Here is a 19,897-nt window from a genome sequence, read left to right on the forward strand (position 1 = left end):
GTGTGTGAGAATAAACAGGTATCACTGGCATTGCAGCAGTGATCCTCTCAACGCCCCGCTGTGTCTGTGTCTCTCTGTGTCTCTCTGTCTGTTTCTTTTCTCAGCCGAGGAATCCCGCGTCCGTGCCTACGTTGACTCGTCGGCTGGCTCCGACAGGTGACAATATACAGCCTTGACGTACTCTTTTTCCTATTTGGAACCAGTCTGTTGTTCCATGTCCAGTTCTAACTGTTGCTTTCTGACCTGCATACAGGTTTCTCAAGAGACAAGTCTGGTGGTCTGGTATTCCCATCTCTTTCAGAATTTTCCACAGTTTATTGTGATCCACACAGTCAAAGGCTTTGGCATAGTCAATAAAGCAGAAATAGATGTTTTTCTGGAACTCTCTTGCTTTTTCAATGATCCAGCAGATATTGGCAATTTGATCTCTGGTTCCTCTGCCTTTTCTAAAACTAGCTTGAACATCTGGAAGTTCACGGTTCACGTAGTGCTGAAGCCTGGCTTGGAGAATTTTGAGCATTACTTTACTAGCATGTCAGATGAGTGCAACTGTGCGGTAGTTTGAGCATTCTTTGGCATTGCCTTTCTTTGGGATTGGAACGAAAACTGACCTTTTCCAGTCCTGTGGCCACTGCTGAGTTTTCCAAATTTGCTGGCATATCGAGTGTAGCACTTTCACAGCATCACCTTTGAGGATTTGAAATAGCCCAACTGGAATTCCATCACCCCCACTAGCTTTGTTCATAGTGATGCTTTCTAAGGCCCACTTGACTTCACATTCCAGGATGTCTGGCTCTAGGTGAGTGATCACACCAAGATATATTAATTATTCATCTATGGAAAAACCCCTACTATTCCTACTTAAAGACCCTGAATTTATTTATACATTCAACAAGGATTTTTTGAAAACCTACCAGGTACCAAATATTACATTGGATACTGGGCACACAGAGAGCATACAATCCAATAAAGCAAATAAATTTAAATCTTGATCAACTGGTTATTCTAGAATATCTAGTAATAAAACTGTTATATTCATCTTCAAAGTGTATTGTCTTACTATGTCTGTAAGAGTTTAAAACTTTGTTTTTAATTTTTCAATTTTTTGTTAACTATATGATGGATATTAACTTATTATCATATAGTAACCATATCACAGTTTATGCAAGTCAAGTCATTATGCTATACACCTTAAATTTTTATAGTGTTGCATGTCGATTATATCTCAATAAAATTGAAAGAAAAAATAAAAACTTTTTGTACTTGAAACTTTGCTTTTACACTCAAAATTTTGTCTCCCATTAAAATATCAGTGTTTCACATTGAAGTTTTTTAAACTTGTGTTTGAAATGCTAAGAAGAAAGTATACTTAAGTGAACAAGATGGAAGACTCTGATTCAATAAATGAAACACAGAATTGTAAATTCTCTCAGTAATAAATAAGCAATTGAAATTCAATTTTTTATATAAGTACATTTAATACTCCTCCATCTTTTAGAATTGTTTTAGTTTCCCTATTGTCAATTGTGTCTCTAGTTTGTTTTCAAGTTATCAGAGGCTCAAACACACTGGGAGACTAGAAGGCCATGTGTGGTCTTCTGGATTCTGTCTTGATTTGGTTACCTAGGTTTTGCATGCACAATTTTAGTGAAAAAGTGGAGCTTTACATTCCATTAGTCTATTTAAACAAAGCATAACATGATTACATAGTAAAATTTTTTTGTAACAAATTCTATTTCTACTTTAAACTGTGAACTAATGGGAATGATGGCTATTTCAAAACTGTACATACAAAACCACAGTACAGAAATAAATTGAATGCTAAGGCTGAAATAAGCCTATCACTGTCACCCATAAACTCCTATTTCAAATGTTTCTATTAATAAAAATATCTTTATGCTTTTCACCAACTGCCTGTAGGATGAGAAAATGATATGGACTATAAAAATAAAATTACGCTAACAAATAGATTCTCCTGTTTTATTTTATTTTAAGGTATGGCATAAGACTTTATTTGTGGAAATAAATGGGAATTTCACTGCAAACTTTGAATCCATAACTCTAAAAAGTTAAATCTTATGTTGTGGCTAGTTGCTTAACAGGAGGTGAAAGAAGACGGAAATAAGATGAATTCCTTGTATCAGTAATCACTGAGAAATTTTGGAATAAATTTATAAAACACAAATGCAGGAAATTCTCCCTTATTTTCAAAAGGACAAAGAAGGTAGATAACATGAAATGCAACCCTCAAAGCTTTTATTAAAAAAAATGGATATTATTTGTAAGAAGTTAGGAAAATAATCGGTAAATGTGTGTAGAAAGTGCAAGTTATCACAAACTAAATTTATTTCCTTCAGTTTTTTTTTTTTAATTTTAGAATTTTAATTCAAGTATTGTTTTACGTCCTATTCCTCAGATTCTGCATGTGGAAATTTTGGGGAAGTAATCATATCCATGAAAGCATGAGAAAAGCTTAACAACCCCACAGATTTTTCAGGTGTCGTGAACTTTCAGTCACCCTGAACCATCACAGGTCCTGAAAAAAGGGTGAAGTCTTTGTTCCTTCTTATTAACCAGTCATTAGATATGAACTGTGCCCAGGGAGGTATAATCTTGGGAAAGGCATCTTCTCTCAGCTGAGAGAAATTCCAAGGGAGAGATTTATCTAGGAACCATCTGCAGTCAACATGCCTAGCAGCTGGGAAATAAGTGTCATGATACTGATGAGTGCATTTGTGTAACAAACTGCAGATCCACTACAAATATAGTACACATTTTTGGAGGACATAAATCAGACATCACCAAAAATTGTGGAGTAGGTAGCTCCAAGTGTCCAATTTAACTCACAAAGATTTTTAAAATCCTGTAAAAACTGTTAGAATCAACTAAGTCAGAATTCTGAAAAAGTCGAAAGTTTATAACAACACAGAGAATGCTTAATCAAGAAAAAGACAATTTAAAAAATTAGGAAAGTTTTGTGACATTTTTACTTGCCCTTGCCACATCTCCCCCATGGTATACATGTGGCAGTCTTGAAGATGGCAGCCTGTATTCCTAGTGTGTAACGCTGATTCTTGATTCCAGAAGAAGTACAGAACTTTTCCTCAAAAAATTGTACTTATATTTATCTGTTCTAGTATGAACGATGGTTACCTGAAGGACTGATGCAAAGAACTTACCAGGTTTTTTTTTTTTTTTTTTTGCTGCTTTTTTTTTTTGCCTAATTCAGAGCTCCCTAAGAAAAGTCAGTGCTGGAAAAGCAGTGGCATTCCTTAAACACAATGTAAAGCAAAGAAATATTCAGCAGCTTCTCAGGGCAAAAGATTACAATTCTGGCAAACAACAGAATGATGAAATCCTGGGAGGAAAAACTAGAGCGAGACTTTCTTTGGGAAGTTAGAGCGCTGAAGAGTGCCTGCGCAGATTTAGGAATTTACAAAGCGATGCACCTGCTCTGGGCAGGATGAATGTTCAGAACAACCTGAAGCTTTCCCTTTGGCTTATCTTTAGGTTCACAGCAAACAGGAAGTGAAGGCTAAAGCAATGTTGTAAACAATCTGGCTAAGCATTAAAGAAATGACCAGGCACAGAGCCAATCTACAAACACTGGGAGAATTTTCCTTCTTTCTTATTTTCCTTCGTTTTCTCTTTCTCTCTCTCTCTCTTTAGAGGCCAAATCTGTGTGGAAAAAAAAAACCAGTAGAACACAAGCTAAAGAAACAGGCTTTTTAGAGACCATACATGAAAACAATTTGGGTCTCACAAGAGTAGTTTAGAAAACACTAAACAAGCAGCTATAGCGTGTAATAGCATGTGTGTACTCAGTCAAATGACTCTTTGCGACCCTATGGACAGTAGCCTACCAGGCTGCACTCCATGAGATTTTCCAGGCAAGAATACTGAAGTTGTTTGCCATTTCCTCCTCCAGGGGATCTTCCTGACCCAAGGATTGAACCCATGTCTCCTGCGTCTCCTCCATTGGCAGATGGATTCTTTACTACTGAGCCAAGTGGGAAGCCAGCACATAGTAGGCAACAAAAACAAATTCTAGGGAGGGGCAAACAATCAGTTACCCCTGTTATAATATTCAAAGGGGTTCACTTTTCAAATAAATAAATAAAAATATAAATCATGCAAAGAAAAGAAAATGTGGATTATAAAAAAGAGAAAGAAATTAAATAGAATTCTGTTGAAAGTTACAAGAAATGAAATGAAAAGTTTACTAGAGGATTTAAATAGAAGATTTGAGGAGGCAGAAAAACAAATTGGAAAGCTTGAAGATAGATCAACTAAAATTATTCACTCTGTGGACCAGAAAGATAAAAGAATGAAGAGAAATGAACAGTGCCTGAGACTTGTGGGCCATATATGCATAATAGGGATCTCAAAAGGACAGGATAGAAGGAGCAGAAAGAATATTTGAAGAAATAATGGAAAAAATATTTCCAATTTTGATAAAAAACACAAATCTGCATATCCAGTTAACTCAACAAACTCCAAAAAAATATAAACACTAAGAGTTCCACATCAAGACATAGTCAGTGTCAAGAGCCAAATACAAAGAGAATCTTGAGAGCACCAAGATAGAAGTAACTTGCCATGTACAAAGTATTCTTAATAAGAAAACTGAGGATTACTTATTATAAACAATGGAGGTCAGATGGAATTGGACGATATTTTTTTTTTTAATAAATCTATTTATTTTAGTTGGGGGCTAATTACTTTACAATATTGTAATAGTTTTTGCCATACATTGACATGAATCAGCCATGAGTTTACATGTGTTCCCCTTCCTGGACCCCCCACCCACCTCCCTCCCCATCCCATCCCTCTGGGTCATCCCATTGCCCTGGCCCTGAGCCTTTGTCTCATGCATCGAACATGGAATGGTGTTCTGTTTCACATATGATAATATACATGTTTCAATGCTATTCTCCCAGAACGTCCCACCCTCACCTTCTCCCTCAGAGTCCATAAAATTGTTCTATGCATCTGTGTCTCTTATTCTGTCTCGCATATAGGGTTATCGTTACCATCTTTCAAATTCCATATATATGCATTAGTACACTGTATTGTTGTTTTTCTTTATGGCTTACTTCACTGTGTATAATGGGCTCCAGTTTCATCCATCTCAGTAGAACCGATTCAAATGTATTTTTTTTTAATGGCTGAGTAATATTCCATTGTGTATATGTACCACTGGTTCCTTATCCATTCGTCTGCTGATGGACATCTAGGTTGCTTCCATGTCCTGGCTATTGTAAACAGTGCTGCGATGAACATTGGGGTACACGCGTCTCTTTCAATTCTGGTTTCTTCGGTGTGTATGCCCAGCAGTGGGATTGCTGGGTCATATGGCAGTTCTATTCCCAGTTTTTTAAGGAATCTCCACACTGTTCTCCATAGTGGCTGTACTAGTTTGCATTCCCACCAACAGTGTAAGAGGGTTCCCTTTTCTCCACACCCTCTCCAGCATTTATTGCTTGTAGACTTTTGGATAGCAGCCATTCTGACTGGTGTGAAATGATACCTCATTGTGGATTTGATTTGCATTTCTCTAATAATGAGCGATGTTGAGCATCTTTTCATGTGTTTGTTAGCCATCTGTATGTCTTCTTTGGAGAAATGTCTGTTTAGTTCTTTGGCCCATTTTTTGATTGGGTCGTTTATTTTTCTGGAATTCAGCTGCATGAGCTGCTTGTATATTTTTGAGATTAATTGTTTGTCTGTTGCTTCGTTTGCTATTATTTTCTCCCATTCTGAAGGCTGTCTTTTCACCTTGCTTATAGTTTCCTTTGTTGTGCAAAAGCTTTTAATTTTAATTAGGTCCCATTTGTTTATTTTTGCTTTTATTTCCACTATTCTGGGAGGTGAGTCATGGAGGATCCTGCTGTGATTTATGTCGGAGAGTGTTTTGCCTATGTTTTCCTCTAGGAGTTTTATAGTTTCTGGTCTTACGTTTAGATCTTTAATCCATTTTGAGTTTATTTTTGTGTATGGTGTTAGGAAGTGTTCTAGTTTCATTCTTTTACAAGTGGTTGACCAGTTTTCCCAGCACCACTTATTAAAGAGATTGTCTTTTCTCCATTGTATATTCTTGCCTCCTTTGTCGAAGATAAGGTGTCCATAGGTGCGTGGGTTTATCTCTGGGCTTTCTATTTTGTTCCATTGATCTATATTTCTATCTTTGTGCCAGTACCATACTGTCTTGATGACTGTGGCTTTGTAGTAGAGCCTGAAGTCAGGCAGGTTGATTCCTCCAGTTCCATTCTTCTTTCTCAAGATTGCTTTGGCTATTCGAGGTTTCTTATATTTCCATACAAATTGTGAGATGATTTGTTCTAGTTCTGTGAAAAATACCGTTGGTAGCTTGATAGGGATTGCATTGAATCTATAGATTGCTTTGGGTAGTATACTCATTTTCACTATATTAATTCTTCCAATCCATGAACACGGTATATTTCTCCATCTGTTTGTGTCCTCTGATTTCTTTCATCAGTGTTTTATAGTTTTCTATATATAAGTCTTTTGTTTCTTTAGGTAGATATATTCCTAAGTATTTTATTCTTTTTGTTGCAATGGTGAATGGTATTGTTTCCTTAATTTCTCTTTCTGTTTTCTCATTATTGGAGTATAGGAATGCAAGGGATTTCTGTGTGTTAATTTTATATCCTGCAACTTTACTATATTCATTGATTAACTCTAGTAATTTTCTAGTAGAGTCTTTAGGGTTTTCTATGTAGAGGATCACGTCATCTGCAAACAGTGAGAGTTTTACTTCTTCTTTTCCTATCTGTATTCCTTTTATTTCTTTTTCAGCTCTGATTGCTGTGGCCAAGACTTCCAAAACTATGTTGAATAGTAGTGGTGAAAGTGGGCACCCTTGCCTTGTTCCTGACTTTAGGGGAAATGCTTTCAATTTTTCACCATTGAGGATAATGTTTGCTGTGGGTTTGTCATATATAGCTTTTATTATGTTGAGGTATGTTCCTTCTATTCCTGCTTTCTGGAGGGTTTTTATCATAAATGGATGCTGAATTTTGTCAAAGGCTTTTTCTGCATCTATTGAGATAACCATATGGTTTTTTTCTTTCAATTTGTTAATGTGGTGTATTACATTGATTGATTTGAGGATGTTAAAAAAAACCTTGCATTCCTGGGATAAAGCCCACTTGGTCATGATGTATGATCTTTTTAATATGATGTTGGATTCTGTTTGCTAGAATTTTATTAAGGATTTTTGCATCTATGTTCATCAGTGATATTGGCCTGTAGTTTCCCTTTTTTGTGACATCTTTGTCTGGTTTTGGAATTAGGGTGATGGTGGGCTCATAGAATGAGTTTGGAAGTTTACCATCTTCTGCAATTTTCTGGAAGAGTTTGAATAGGATAGGTGTTAGCTCTTCTCTAAATTTTTGGTAGAATTCCGCTGTGAAGCCGTCTGGTCCTGGGCTTTTGTTTGCTGGAAGATTTCTGATTACAGTTTTGATTTCCATGCTTGTGATGGGTCTGTTAAGATCTTCTATTTCTTCCTGGTTCAGTTTTGGAAAGTTATACTTTTCTAAGAATTTGTCCATTTCTTCCAAGTTGTCCATTTTATTGGCATATAGCTGTTGGTAGTAGTCTCTTATGATCCTTTGTATTTCTGTGGAATCTGTTGTGATCTCTCCATTTTCATTTCTAATTTTGTTGATCTGATTCTTCTCCTTTTGTTTCTTGATGAGTCTGGCTAATGGCTTGTCAATTTTGTTTTTCTTCTCGAAAAACCAGCTTTTAGTTTTGTTGATTTTTGCTATGGTCTCTTTTGTTTCTTTTGCATTTATTTCTGCCCTAATTTTTAAGATTTCTTTCCTTCTACTGACCCTTGGGTTCTTCATTTCTTCCTTCTCTAGTTGCTGTAGGTGTAGAGTTAGTTGATTTATTTGATTTTTTTCCTGTTTCTTGAGGTACGCCTGTATTGCTACGAACCTTCCCCTTAGTATTGCTTTTACAGTGTCCCATAGGTTTTGGGTTGTTGTGTTTTCATTTTCATTCGTTTCTATGCATAATTTGATTTCTTTTTTGATTTCTTCTGTAATTTGTTGGTTATTCAGAAGCGTGTTGTTTAGCCTCCATATGGTGGAATTTCTAATAGTTTTTTTCCTGTAATTGAGGTCTAATCTTACTGCATTGTGGTCAGAGAAGATGGCTGGGATGCTTTCAATTTTTTTGAATTTACCAAGGCTAGATTTATGGCCCAGGATGTGATCTATCCTGGAGAAAGTTCCATGTCCACTTGAGAAAAAGGTAAAATTGATTGTTTTGGGGTGGAAAGTCCTGTAAATAGCAATTAAATCTAATTTGTCTATTGTATCATTTAAAGTTTGTGTTTCCTTGTTAATTTTGTTTAGTTGATCTATCCATATGCGTGAGTGGAGTATTAAAGTCTCCCACTATTATTGTGTTATTGTTAATTTCCCCTTTCACACTTGTTAGTATTTGCCTTATATATTGTGGTGCTCCTACGTTGGGAGCATATATATTTATGATTGTTACGTCTTCTTCTTGGATTGATCCTTTGATCTTTATGTAGTGTCCTTCTTTGTCCCTTTTCACATCCTTTATTTTAAAGTCTATTTTATCTGAAATGAGTATTGCGACTCCTGCTTTCTTTTGGTCTCCGTTTGCATGAAATATGTTTTCCCATCCCTTCACTTTCAGCCTGTGTGTGTCCCTAGTTTTGAGGTGGGTCTCTTGTAGACAGCATATATAGGGGTCTTGTCTTTGTATCCATTCAGCCAGCCTTTGTCTTTTGGTTGGGGCATTCAACCCATTTACATTTAAGGTAATTATTGATAAGTATGATCCCGTTGCCATTTACTTTGTTGTTTTGAGTTCGTGTTGAAACATCCTTTCTGTGTTTCCTGTTTAGAGAAGATCCTTTAGCATTTGTTGGAGAGCTGGTTTGGTGGTGCTGAATTCCCTCAGCTCTTGCTTGTCTGTAAAGCTTTTGAATTCTCCTTCATATTTGAATGAGATCCTTGCTGGGTACAGTAATCTGGGTTGTAGATTATTCTCTTTCATTACTTTAAGTATGTCCTGCCATTCCCTTCTAGCCTGAAGGGTTTCTATTGAAAGATCAGCTGTTATCCTTATGGGGATCCCCTTGTGTGTTATTTGTTGTTTTTCCCTTGCTGCTTTTAATATTTGTTCTTTGTGTTTGATCTTTGTTAATTTGATTAATATGTGTCTTGGGGTGTTTCGCCTTGGGTTTATCCTGTTTGGAACTCTCTGAGTTTCTTGGACTTCTGTGACTATTTCTTTCCTCATTTTAGGGAAATTTTCAACTATTATCTCCTCGAGTATTTTTTCATGGCCTTTCCTTTTATCTTCTTCTTCTGGGACTCCTATGATTCGAATATTGGGGCGTTTCATATTGTCCCTGAGGTCCCTGAGGTTTTCCTCATTTCTTTTGATTGTTTTTTGTTTTTTCCTCTCTGCTTCGTTTATTTCCATCATTCTATCTTCTACCTCACTTATCCTATCTTCTGTCTCCGTTATTCTACTGTTGGTTCCCTGCAGAGTGTCTTTTATCTCCTTTATTTCATTATTCATTCTATATTGACTCCTTTTTATTTCTTCTAAGTCCTTGATAAACATTTCTTGCATCTTCTCAATCCTTGTCTCCAGGCTATTTATCTGTAACTCCATTTTGCTTTCAAGATTTTGGATCATTTTTATTATCATTATTCTAAATTCTTTTTCAGATAGATTCCCTATCGCCTCCTCTTTTGTTTGGTTTGGTGGGCATTTCTCATTTTCCTTTACTTGCTGAGTATTTCTCTGCCTTTTCATCTTGTTTAGATTGCTGTTTAGGCGTGGCCCTTCTGTATTCTGGTAGTATGAAGTTCCTCTTTATTGTGGAGGTTCCTCACTGTGGTTAGGGTTGGACAGGTGGCTTGTCAAGGCTTCCTGGTTGGGGAAGCTTGTGTCGGTGTTCTGGTGGGTGGAGCTGGATTTCTGCTCTCTGGAGTGCAATGGAGTGACCAGTATTAATTTTTGAGATGTCTATGGATTTAGTGTGCCTCTGGGCAGCCTGTATATTGATGCTCAGGGCTATGTTCCTGCGTTGCTGAAGAATTTGCGTGGTATGTCTTGCTCTGGAAGTTATTGGCTCTTGGGTGGAGCTTGGTTTCAGTGTATATGTGGAGGCTATTGGATGGTCTCTTATTATTTAATGTTTCCCCTGGCTTTCAGTCTTATTCTTGCAGTAGCCTCAAGACTTCTGCATCCATACAACATCAATAATAAAACTTTTAGGTTAATGGTGAAAAGATTCTCCACAGTGAGGGATACCCAGAAAGGTTCGCTGAGTTACATGGAGAGATGAGGTGAGGGGCGGGGTTGAGGTGACCGGGAGGGGAAGAGGGAAATTCAAATGAGGAGAGAGCAATCTAGCCAGTAAGCACTTCCCTCTGTGCTTTCCACAGTCTGGAACCCTCAGTGTGGTTCACAGAGATACATAGAGAGGGGGTAGGAAGGTAATAGAGGTGAGCATGAGTAGAAAGGGAGGAATCAAGAGGGGAGAGAGAGATCTGGGCAGTATCCTCTTCCTGAAGTGTTCTCCGGTACCCAGAACACCCTCAGAGATTCACAGAATTGGGTTGAGAAGAGAAGGAGGAGGGTGGGAGATAGAGGTTCCCTGGGGGAGAAGAAAGAGCATCAATAGGGGGAGAGAGTAATCAGGCCAGTGATCACACTCCTGAGTAAAAATGGGTCCTAAAGATTGGGTTCTTAAATGTACAAAACTGATATCAAATATGTAAAACAAAGATTAAAAATCAAGGTTAGAGGTTAGACTCTTATAAAACTTACAATATAAAAAAAAGAAGAAAAAAAGGAAACAGTGTAAAAAGAAGAAAAACAGTAAAACAGTAGAAAAAGAAACAGTAAAAAAAGTAAAACAGGAAAAAAACAGTAAAAAAGAAAACACAAAAGGTATAAGATATATGTATGCAGTTTGCTTCAAAAATAGGGTTTTTTTTTTTTTGCAAGTTAATAGTGGGTCATGAAAATGAAAGTTAAAGGTGTAATAGAGGACTTGAAGAAAAAGGAAAGAAGAGAAAAAAAAATTTTTTTTAATTAAAAAAAAATAGTAAAAAAATATATATCAGACTTTCTCTGGCGCTATTGTGAGCAGTGTGGGGACCGCTCAGTTTCAGACAGATCCTTGTTCTTGCTTATACTCTTCAAGATCTATAGGTCCCTTTCAATGCAGTCGGTATTAACTACAGGGATTTTAATCTGTTGGCCTGTCACTTCCAAGACGCTTCCCTCTGTTTATTTGGCTTCTGTTTGGAGGTCTCTTCAGTATCTAATTTCCGCCCTGCAACAAAGGGGTGGAGGTGGTCTCTTTAGGTTCGCTTGTTCAATCGTGCTGTGCGGAGGGAGGAACACTGCAAACCTGGTGTGTGTGTGGTGAGCTCGCAGTGTCTCAGCGGCACTGGGTTCGCCCCCGCTCACGGCGTGTGTGCTTTCCCCATCTACCCTGCTCAGGCTTCAGGTTACTCGGCCGGGGAGCGCGCCCTGAGATGCGTGCACTTCCCAGGTCTAAGCCGCTCAGGTTCAGGCTCCCGGTTACTCCACAAAGGCGCAGACTCGGTTTCGCCCGCGGCTTGTGCCGTTCCCTGTCGGAGCTGCTCGGGCGGCCAGGAGTTTGGCGAGCGTGCTCTCCCCTGTTGGGGCGCTGCGGCTTATCACCTCCCTGGACCCTGCCTCGGTTTACGGGCGCGCCCGGCTCCGGTGTGCTTTGTGACGGTTCTGGGGAGCTGATCTCTGGCTGCGACCCTCCCGGCGGCTGTCGACCCTCCGGGATCTCAGGCAGTCTTTGCTTAGAAACTGGGAGCCTGTTTGCAGATTGGTAGGGGGTGCCCTCTCTGGGGCCGAGTTTGCCCCTTTCCGGCTCTGGCGGGCCCTGCCTGCCTGCTGTGTCCGGCGGGGGATGGGGCGGTCCGCAGCCGGCTAGCTCTCCTCTGGTATCGCTCAGTCCTTTGTTCTGTGAGCGGGCCGGCAGTGCCTTAGAGTTGGGCTTTTCGCGGGATAGTTCTCTCTCTCTGGCTGTCCCACAGTTTAGGTTACTCTCTCTCGTTAGCTCCCTCAGATTGCCCTCAGGGCACTCGGCCCGGTCCTTACCCTAGGCAGTGCCGCTCGCTCCTCTCCGTTCAGCCCCCACTTGCTGGTGGCGGATGATGCAAACGTCTGGGGTTCTTTGCTGGGAGTTGCTTTAGGCACGTAATCTGTGGGTTTTATTTGTTTTTTCTCCCAGTTACGTTGCCCTCCGAGATAAGAAATCTTCCCCCACACCCGCCGGTGAGAGGGTTTCCTGGTGCTTGGAAATTTCTCCTCTTTTACGACTCCCTCCCCGGGACGGGTCTCCGTCCCTAACTCTTTTGTCTCTCTTTTTATCTTTTATAATTTCTCCTACCTCTTTTGAAGATAATGCGCTCTTTGTGGATGCCTGACGTCCTCTGCCAGCCTTCAGAAGTAGTTTTGTGAAGTTTGCTCAGCATTCAGATGTTCTTTCGCTAAATTTGTGGAGGAGAGAGTGGTCTCCCCGTCCTATTCCTCCGCCATCTTGGAATTGGACGATATTTTTAAACTGCAGAAAGGAAACCAGATACATCAGGAATTCTGTACCTGGCAAAGCTATTCAAAAATAAGGGAGAAATGAGACAGTTTCAGATAAACAGAGTTGAGGGAGTTTGTTGTTAGTAACTCTGCCTGACAAAAATGCTAAAAGGAGTTTTTCAGGTTGAAATATCAGGACAAACTTGAAGCAGCATGAAGAAATAGAGAACTCCAGTAATGGCAAAAATAGATAAATAGAAAAGCCAGGATTATGGTATTTTTGGTTTGTAACTTCTCTTTTTATTTTTTATAACTAAAAGATAAATGCAAAAGAAGCTGTAAGTCTATATTAATCTGCAAATTATATAAATATAATTTTGATAACAACATAAAGTAGGCATGAAAGATTTGTACAGTGGCATAGTTTTTAAATGATAGTTCAGCTAACTTGTATCAATTTAAACTAGACCATTGTAAATTTAAGATATTAATTGCAATAACTATTTTAACAAGTAAGGGAATAACATGTACACTGATGGTGGATTCATGTCAATGTATGGCAAAACAAACACAATATTGTAAAGTTAAAAAATAGATAAATAAACTAATTTAAAATAAAAAAATAAAAATACATAAAAGGAAATCATAAGGCCATCATGTATACTACGAAGATAAATTAATATATCCATGTTCATAGCCTCATCATTCACAATAGTCAGGAAGTAGAAGCAAACCATATAGTCATTGACAGATGAATGGATAAAGAACACATATATGCATGCAATGGAATATTATTCAGCTTTAAAAGGGAATGAAATCTTGTCAAGTGCCACAACAGAGTCTCCAACTCTTATGATCATCTCAACTTATGCAGACAATCGAATACATTCTCATAGTACAAAATACTCCAAACATTAGAGTAGAAGAGAGTTTCCTCAAAATTGTAAATGACTTTTATAAAGAGCCTACAGCTAAGCCATACTAAAAGGTGAAAGAATAAAAGCCTTCCTCATCTCACACGCTAGTAAAGTAATGCTCAAAATTCTCCAAGCCAGGCTTCAGCAATACGTGAACTGTGAACTTCCAGATATACAAGCTGGTTTTGGAAAAGGCAGAGGAACCAGAGATCAAATTGCCAACATCCGCTGGATCGTCAAAAAAGCAAGGGAGTTCCAGAAAAACATCTATTTCTCCTTTATTGACTATGCCAAAGCCTTTGACTGTGTGGATCACAATAAACTGTGGAAAATTCTGAAAGAGATGGGAATACCAGACCACCAGACTTGTCTCTTGAGAAATCTGTATGCAGGTCAGGAAGCAACAGTTAGAACTGGACATGGAACAACAGACTGGTTCCAAATAGGAAAAGGAGTATGTCAAGGCTGTATATTGTCACCCTGCTTATTTAACTTAAATGCAGAGTACATCATGAGAAACGCTGGGCTGGAGAAGCACAAGCTGGAATCAAGATTGCCGGGAGAAATACAAATAAACTCAGATATGCAGATGACACCACCCTTATGGGAGAAAGTGAAGAACTAAAGAGCCTCTTGATGAAAGTGAAAGAGGAGAGTAAAAAAGTTGGCTTAGAGCTCAACGTTCAGAAAACTAAGATTATGGCATCTGGTCCCACCACTTCATGGGAAGTAGAAGGGGAAACAGTGGAAACAGTATCAGACTTTATTTTGGGGGGCTCCAAAATCACTGCTGATGGTGATTGCAGCCATGAAATTAAAAGACTCTGGCTCCTTGGAAGGAAAGTTATGACCAACTTAGATAGCATATTAAAAAGCAGAGACATTACTTTGCCAACAAAGGTCCATCTAGTCAAGGCTGTGGTTTTTCCAGTAGTCATGTATGGATGTGAGAGCTGGACTGTGAAGAAAGCTGAGCGCCAAAGAATTGATGCTTTTGAACTGTGGTGTTGGAGAAGACTCTTGAGAGTCCCTTGGACTGCAAGGAGATCCAACCAGTCCATCCTAAAGGAGATCAGTCCTGGGTGTTCATTGGAAGGACTGATGTTGAAGCTGAAACTCCAATACTTTGGCCACCTCATGCGAAGAGTTGACTCACGGAAAAAGACCCTGATGCTGGGAAGGATTGGGCAGCAGGAGAAGGGGACGACAGAGGATGAGATGGCTGGATGGCATCACTGACTCTATGGACACGAGTTTGGGTAAACTCTGGGAGTTGATGATGGACAGGGAGGCCTGGCGTGCTGCAATTCATGGGGTCGCAAAGAGTCAGACACGACTGAGCGACTGAACTGAACTGAACTGAAATTTTGGAACATGACAAGGATGCCTGCATTCACTCTGTGCTATTCTACAATGTACTGGAATTTCTAACCAGAGTACTTAAACAAGAAAAGTAAATAAAAGGCATCTAAATTGCAAAATAAGAAGTAAAACTGCCTCTTCACAGATGACATAACACTGTACATAGAAAATCTGTAATAATTCACAAAGAAATCCAAAAGAACTGATAATAAAAGTTTAACAAATTCGCAGAATACAAGATTAACACACAAAAATCTAGTTACTATCCACCGACAATGAAGTCTGAAAAGAAAATTTAAAGAAACAATTTCACGTACAATAATATCTAAAATAATCAATGGTATCTAAAAATAATCAAATATTTAAGAATGAATTTAATCAGGGAGGTGAAAGACTGAATACTATGCTGAAAACTACAAAATACTGCCTTAGGTAATTAAAGAAAACTTAAGTAAATGGAAAGACATCCCATGTCTTTTTGACAGAAATAGAAAATCTAGTCCTCAAATTCATGTATGTGTGCTAAGTCACTTCAGCCGTGTCTGACTCTGCAGCCATATGGACTGCAGCTGGTCAGGCTCCTCTGTTCATGGGATTCTTCAGACAAGAATACTGGAATGGGTTGGGTGCCCTCCTCCAGGGGATCTTCCAACCCAGGGATCAAACCCAGGTCTCCTGCATTTCAGAGCAGATTCTTTACTGTCTGAGCCACCAGGGAAGTAAAATAATGCTTAATCTAAAGAAGAGAACAGTTATATAAGCTGTCTAAATGTTTAGAAGATCTTTTTGTGTGAATTTGGGGTAATGTTCATAAGGAAGAATTGCCAATACTGAAAGGTATACAGAATAAATTTAAACTTTAAATTCCAACTTTAATTTTAAAATTATAAATGAAAAGGAGCACATACATGCATACTACACACACACAAACATATATGCACACCTTGTATTATTTTCAAAATGGTAACTTTGGAAATTTATGAAATTATTTCTTCCTTTATCTTTTGAATATTGATATTTGGGGGATAGGGAAATAGCAAAACTATTTGCAATCAAGCTTGGTAAAGAAAGGAAGATAATTGAGTTGAGTAACATAATTCTTGGTTAAAAAGCTAGATGTGATAATGATATTTTGTAACTCAAGGAGTTGCTCTAAGATCAGCTCCATGGAAGGATCTTCCCAGAATTGAGCAATTGTAATATAATTGGATGACTAAAAAAGTAGGTGTTCATTTAAATACATTTGCTAATACATTTAGATACATTGTTAAAAAGAAGTTATGGTTTTATCAATATCCCTAAGGATATAGTTGCTGTTTTATTCAGTGACTCAGTCATGTCCAACTCTTAGCAGCCCCATGGACTGTAGTCCATGAGGCTCCTCTGCCCATGGAGTTTTCCCGGCAAGAATACTGGAGTAGGTTGTCATTTGCTACTCCAGGGCATCTTCCCAACCTAGGGATCGAACCAGCATCTCTTGTGTCTCCTGCATTGGCAGGCAGATTCTTCACTACTAGTGTCACCTGGGAAGCCCCTATAAAGATATAGTTAAAGGGAGGAAATTTTACTAAAATACATTTCAGAAAAAGTTTTTATCAATGTGGGTATTGATAAAATAAAATTTTATCAATGTGGGTATCATTGTTTCCTAATTGAAACCAGACATGGAATTTTACACACAAGTGATTTAAAATAGAAATTTGATTACCAAGGTGTCAGATGGTGGAAAAGCCATAAATGGATGCTGAAGAAACTCGGAGATGAGTTACTGTCAAAAGTAATTACCACTCCAAGGATTAAGGAAACTAATGGGAAAAGGGCTCTGTGGTACTATGTATAGGCCTCTAGACCTCTGAAAGAAAGCTTCACAAAGACCATGTTTAGCCAAAAGACACCCTTTTAGGGATCAACATATCCTCTTTCATATCTGAGCTTAAGCATAATAAATATCAAAAATGTCATCATAGTAACAATAACAACATCAATTTGGTAGTGAGGCACAATTAATTTTAATACAAAGGCATACCAAATGAAGGCATTATCCCTCAAAATCAGAAGACAAAACTCTTAATAGTCACTCTGTGATATTAACACATTTTAGTTTAATCATAACCCAATGTTTATATAGTATAGTAAAAAAAAAAAAACAACCTAAAACTAGCTTTTAAAGTTGTTTAGCTCCAGAAAACAATACAGGAAAGAAAAAGAAAGGTTGAGATCATGGTTAATATATACACGTGTACATAATAATACAAAAAGAAAATGTCCATTGCTGCTATTATTTCTGGAACTGGTTATGAGGACACAGTTGGTTTTTAAAAATCCTTATTTCCACCATATGCTTTGCCTGCAGTCATACTTCAAGCTGGGTGGCACTTTTTTTAACCTGTTAATGAATCCCAAAACCTACATCCTTGGAAGATCTGCCATTATATGTTTCTATTGTACAATGAAAATCCTAGAGTTGCCTTAAAGATAATCCTAGATTCTGAAAGATGAACAGATTTCCCCATAGTCATCTCAGGTAGCAGCAATCATATCTCACCTTGGCAATTAGGAAAACTTTCCCCAAAGAGTAGAGCATTCATTTTTCTGCTAGATGTTTTGATATCTTGAGGGATTCCCAAAGGCCAATTTTCAACCTCAAGTTTCAATTCAGTAGGAGTACTATTTGTGAACTTTTTTATTATATATTATTGAAGTTTTAGAAAATAAATGTGTTGCTTATAGTTGAAAGCTTTCATTCCAAAGACAGATTGGAATGAGATGCCTAATAACTTTAAAAAGTGTGAAACACCTTATTCAAAGCATTTGGGGAAGAAATCATTGGGGATGTAAGCCACAGAAATATGTAGAAATATATATATATATCTTTGTCAAATTAGTCTTATTCTGCTAGTTTGCGAGTTTTTGTTTGTGCAAACTTCATTTATAAGTTTTCATTACAGTGTAGGGTTAGAGAGTGTTTCCCTCATGGCTCAGATGGTAAACAATCCGCCGGCAATGTGAGAGACCTGGGTTTGATCCCTGGGTTGGGAAGATCCCCTGGAGGAGGGAATGGCAACCCATTCCGGTATTCTTGCCTGGAGAATCCCCACGGACAGAGGAGCCTGACAGGCTATAGTCCATGGGGTCACAAAGAGTCGGACACGACTGAGTGACTAAGCACAGCACGTAGAGTGTTTCCTTCACACTATAGTCAAATTTCTGTGCCTGCATGCTAGTGTATGGTAATTTGGTACAGGAACATGATTTTTGTATTTCACTGGACTGAAAAAGAAAAGGCAACCCTATGAAAACAGAATGAGTAGAAAAGAGAGTGTTTTTTCCCTAACATGTTAATAAAATGGGAATCTGTAGTTTTGTTAGTTCAGTGATGTGAAAAATAGAAAATCTGTACTATCTGACCTCATAGGTCTTCTTTACATATGAAGAACCATACGTAAAAGGCATTTCTGAAATTGAAAGCTCATGCTGGTAGGAATGGAGGGATCTGTTTGTATTCTTGTTTGCTATTTTCAAAATTCATTTGTATTCTTGTTTCCTTGGTTTCTTTTTTCTTTTTTGAAAATTGTATTTTCAGCATAAATACTGAAAAAAAAAGCAGGAAACACTATGTGAGAAAACTAACAGAGTCAATATGACAGTAAATGTGAAGGAACAAACAGGAGTTTTTCCTGGAGTGGCACTTCCTTAAAAGAAAAGAATTTAATAATGTGAAATGGAGCTTATTTTTCCATGAAATTTTCCTGACACCCAAACTGATAACTGGTATATCATGCAATTTTTTTCCTCCCAAACTACAGGTTGAGGTTGAATTCTTAGGCTGATAGCCACAATGAACTGAAAAATTCTTTGTTCTGATCACTGAAAAGACCAAGAGAAATGATCAAGTCATAGCACCATGTAACTTAAATGCCCAAGTGGCAGGGGGTATTGATAAAAATGATTGGCTGACATCAATAATATTAGTCACTTAGTTATGTCTGTGGTCTTGTAGACTGTACCTCTCCTGGCTCCTCTGTCCATGGGATTCTCCAGGCAAGAATACTGGAGTGGGTTGCCATTCCCTTCTCCAGAGGATCTTCTGACCCAAGGATCAAACCTGGGTTTCCTGTATTGCAGGCAGATTCTTGACCATCCGAGCCACCAGCATTGATAATATGTAAAACTGAATGATCCACACACTCTCTTTGCTTTTACGTATATTTCAAAATTCCAAAGTAAAACACTAAGGAAGAGTGAATGATCTTAAAATATGAGTCAAACACAAGGCAACAGGAGCAGAAAGAGGCTGATGTTACCTCAGTAAGAGTCAGAGACAAAAAGAAGATGTGAAAAATAGAAAATATATGTATATGAAATGCAGTATTATATATATATATAATGTGATATTATATATAATGCAATATTCTATATATAATGCAATATTACTCAGCCATAAAAAGAATGAAATATTATCATTTGCAGCAATATGAATGGACCTAGAGGTTATCATACTAAGTTAAATTAAGTTACACAGAGAAGAAAAATATTATATCACTTATTTGTGCAATCTAAAAAACAATACAAATGAATCTATATACAAAGCAGAAAGAGGCTTACAGGCATAGAAAGCACACTTATAGCTACCAAAGGGGAAAGGGAGGTAAGAGAGTGTGGATAAATTAGAGTATGGGATTAACAGATAACAAAATACTATACATAAAACAGATAAACAGAAATCTACTGTTTAGCACAGGGAACTATATTCACTATCTTGTAGTAACCTATAATGGAAAAAAATATATAAAACTCTATCACTTTGCTGTACACCTGAAACTAATACAATATTGTAAGTCAAACTATACTTCAATTAAAAAAGAAAAAAAAAAAAGAGTTGAGAAGCTGTGATGGGCTCTTTGGCATTTATGCAGGATACTGAGCAACTGTGAATTCTAGCACTTAGCAAGCATGGTCCCTGGCCATGAGGTGTACATTTATGTATGCTTCAACAACAGCAAAATGTCAAA

General features: G+C 37.9%; 1 long non-coding RNA gene across 1 annotated transcript in view; it reads right to left on the reverse strand.

Annotated features, from left to right (window-relative positions):
• The window catches only part of LOC145530335 (uncharacterized), a 143,202-nt gene that overhangs the window by 43,162 nt on the left and 80,143 nt on the right, over window positions 1-19,897 (reverse strand). Inside the window, exon 3 of the long non-coding RNA XR_014071679.1 lies at window positions 12,464-12,637. This is a non-coding gene — a long non-coding RNA (uncharacterized LOC145530335). The remainder of the gene's footprint in view (window positions 1-12,463; window positions 12,638-19,897) is intronic.

The sequence above is a fragment of the Giraffa tippelskirchi genome, chromosome 1, assembly GCF_054371585.1.
Source record: "Giraffa tippelskirchi isolate mGirTip1 chromosome 1, T2T-mGirTip1v1.2.pri, whole genome shotgun sequence".
NCBI classification, from domain to species: domain Eukaryota; kingdom Metazoa; phylum Chordata; class Mammalia; order Artiodactyla; family Giraffidae; genus Giraffa; species Giraffa tippelskirchi.